The following is a 2848-nucleotide window of genomic DNA, read 5'->3' as shown; positions in this document are numbered from 1 at the left end:
GTTCTGTACCTAAAGATTTTATGAATTAATGAGTAGATAGGTAAACAGACTTTCCAGAAGAATCACACTCTGATATTGAAAGTCAAGATTAGTTAGAAAATATAGGTTTAGAAATACCTGTTTTCTTCATATCGTTCATTTATTTAGTCATACCATGTATCTCCTTGAAAGCGTTCACAAAGATCCATTGGATTAACTCAAAAGTAACACAAGTGGTCCTCTCAATAGTAAATTTCAATTTTATGTCTCATAATTCAGTCTCAGGCTGGCATCCTCATGACTTTTTAAAAAAATATATGTGCTGCTAAAGAGAGCATAAAATAATTTTTTTTATGCCTACAGCACCAGATCTTCCTAGGTGGTCTCCCATGCAAGTATTGACCAGGCCCTACCCTGCTTAGCTTCCGAGATCAGATGGGATCGGGCTCGTTCAGTGTGGCATGACCATAGACTGAGATAATTTCTTTAAACAGACTAACGATCAACCAGAAAGATTTATGACCATAGTATGTAGAGTGAATACATGAGAATAAATACAATTTAGGAGGAGTTCCTCATTTTATCTGAAGAAGATAAGAACGTCAGAATTTTTGCCTATTTTTATAACCTAATTTCTTTTTGTTAGAGTAATACTTTTGGAAGAATCTGCTGGGAAATAAATTTATTTTTTTTTCATTTTCATCCAAATGTTTGACCTGTAGATATATTACTTCTTGTTAATTTTAGAATCATATGATTTTTAGAAAAGTGAGGAATCTGTAATTATACTATAAGAGATTCAGTACAGACGGGTTTTTTTAATGCACCATTATACACAGAATGAGAGAGTATAGCCTTACTACTATAAAACAAACATTTGTAATATTGTCATATAGGTATATTGAAAGAATCCAGCTGAATCATGCATTCGATTACAGCTGAGTGTTTGGTTCTATTCACAGCATGCATTTCTTTCTCAAAATATGATTTCTACGGATTATCCACTTCTAACCACTTAACTTCAAGCTAACATTTCCCAGGCATCCTCCTTCCCAAATACCAGACTCATACCCAATCGCCTTTTGGACATTTACATCTGGATGTCCAGAGTTAAGACTCTTGTATATGGCTATGCAGACTGTGCAATACAACTACAAAAGTGAGGGGGGCCATTTACATAGACTACCATGTAGATACTGCCTCTTGGAGTTGCACAACACGGCTACTTTGTCCACAGACAAACAACCAAAAATAAACTTAACAAGTCCTTCTACCAAAATGAGTTTATTGTGCTGAATTCCATTTCCATTGAATTAACAACATTGCCTTTTCTCTGTCACTCAGCTTCGAAGTTTGGAAGTCTTGTTGGCAACACCACTTGTGCTCTATATTCAATCAGTGGCTAAGCCAAATAGATTCTTATCTTCAAGGTGCCTATCAAGTCTGTCTTACGTTTTTCTTTCCCATTAGAAAAAAAATTCCCTGATCATTTCTTCATTGTTTAGAATGATACAATTATACATTTGAAAGCAATAAAGCAATATTGATTTTACAGATCCAAGCCAAAGTCGAATCCTGCTCAGTGTGAGGAAAGTTTAACTCAGAAGGTAATTTAATGCCATATTGTCAATTAACGTGCAGGTAGTTAAAGCTTCCTCAATGATAGAAAGAGCAGACATTGACAGAAGAGCTCAGTGGACAGTAGAATAAAACTGGTCAAGTAAACCAGAAGACACCGTCATCCTTGAGAGGATGCTGACTCAAGTATGAAGATACTCAGTTAATAAAAAAGAAATAAATAAGGACCAAATGAGATAATTGCAAAAAATTAGGGCTTAATAAAAAAGTACTTAATAATGCCTCATGATAGCATTTCATTAAAATTCTATCTTTGCAATCGGACCAACCCAGCTTTGAGTACCAACTTTCCATCATTTTTTGGATAATGTATTAAAATTTAACTTCTCTTGAGCCTTTGTTTCCTCATAGATAAAATGGAGATTAATAATAGTCTTTATTTCCTAGAGGTGGCTCTGAAAATAAAAAAGGAACAATATATTTAAAATGCATAGCATAGTTTCTGAATCATAAGCACTAAGTAAAAGATATATATTATTAAGCTATTAGTCTTCTGTAAAAAATAAAAATAAAAAAGGTAAGAAATAAAAAAGGAAGGAAATAAGAAACTCAGAAAACTAAAAATAAAAGGAAATTTCTTAATATTAAAGGTTATACATTTTTAAATATATATTTTTCAATTAAAGTTGTTATACAATATTATATTGGTTTCAAGTGTACAACATATTGAACACTTCTTTAATTTACAAGGTGATCCCCCAATAAATCTAATACCCATATGACACCTTAAATAGTTATTACAATATTATTTACTACTACCCCTATTCTATACTTTACATCTCCATGACTATTTTGTAACTACCAATTTGTATTTCTTAATCTCTTCCACTTTTCACTAACCTCTCCAAGCTCCAACCCATCTGGCAACCATCAAATGGTCTCTGTATCGATTACATAGTTTCTGTTTTGTTTGTTCAGTTATTTTGCTTTTTAAATTCCTCATATAAGTGAAATCCTTTAGTACTTGTGTTTTTCTGTCTGACTTATTTGACTTAGCATAATATCCTCTAGGTCCATCTATGTTGTTGTAGATGGCAAGATTTCATTCTTATTTATGCCTCAGTATGTATGTGTGCGTGTGTGTGTGTGTGTATATATATAATGACTTTTTATTTATTTACCCACTGATGCGAGACCCAGGTTGCCTCTGTATCTTGGCCATTCTAAATAATGCTACAATGAACATATGAATTCACATTTCTCTTTGAAGTAGTGTTTTGAGTTTCTTAGA

The 2848-nt window shown here is 32.8% G+C and overlaps 1 pseudogene; it reads right to left on the bottom strand.

Annotated features, from left to right (window-relative positions):
- Positions 1–333: 333 nt before the first annotated feature.
- Positions 334–452, bottom strand: LOC118608070 (annotated as a pseudogene).
- Positions 453–2848: the final 2396 nt, after the last annotated feature.

This window comes from Rousettus aegyptiacus, unplaced genomic scaffold (assembly GCF_014176215.1).
Source record: "Rousettus aegyptiacus isolate mRouAeg1 unplaced genomic scaffold, mRouAeg1.p scaffold_m13_p_9, whole genome shotgun sequence".
In the NCBI taxonomy this organism is placed as follows: domain Eukaryota; kingdom Metazoa; phylum Chordata; class Mammalia; order Chiroptera; family Pteropodidae; genus Rousettus; species Rousettus aegyptiacus.
Note: the sequence above shows the minus strand (reverse complement) of the source record. Positions and strands in the feature narration are given on the sequence as shown.